The sequence below is a fragment of the Megalopta genalis genome, unplaced genomic scaffold, assembly GCF_051020955.1.
Source record: "Megalopta genalis isolate 19385.01 unplaced genomic scaffold, iyMegGena1_principal scaffold0732, whole genome shotgun sequence".
NCBI lineage: Eukaryota > Metazoa > Arthropoda > Insecta > Hymenoptera > Halictidae > Megalopta > Megalopta genalis.
This window is the reverse complement of record NW_027476801.1, coordinates 95,001-95,396: the sequence shown is the minus strand read 5'-3', so window position 1 is coordinate 95,396 and position 396 is coordinate 95,001. Positions and strand designations below refer to the sequence as shown.

General features: G+C 55.3%; 1 pseudogene; it reads right to left on the bottom strand.

Annotated features, from left to right (window-relative positions):
- Window positions 1-367: 367 nt before the first annotated feature.
- The window catches only part of LOC143263549 (large subunit ribosomal RNA), a 2,995-nt pseudogene continuing 2,966 nt past the window's right edge, over window positions 368-396 (bottom strand).

Sequence of the window (396 nt, the reverse complement as noted above, 5' to 3'; positions counted from 1 at the left end):
CTCGAGTGCCTTCATCGCCGATGCACCTATCGACTCAGCAGCAACATTCAATCCGACGGCGTGTTGCTTCGTGGCGTGTTCAGACAACGAAAATGCGGCATTCCAGTTAGACCAGAAAAACCGCATAACGTGACGCGGGGGACTGCAGCCACAAGTGACAACAGTCCCCCGCTAAGGAGTAGTACAGCATATTCAATGCTGTACATGAACACGCCACAGCCCGCATGCTTAATCTCGGGCCTCGCCATTATGCGAAGTACTACATGTACGACGCACTGACGGTCTAAAATGCCTTCATCGTCGACGCATCCATCGACTCGGTAGTAGCAACAACCTTCGCGAGGACTAGTTCGGGGGTCGCCTCTCAACCCTGGGTGGCCACAGACCGCCACCGCC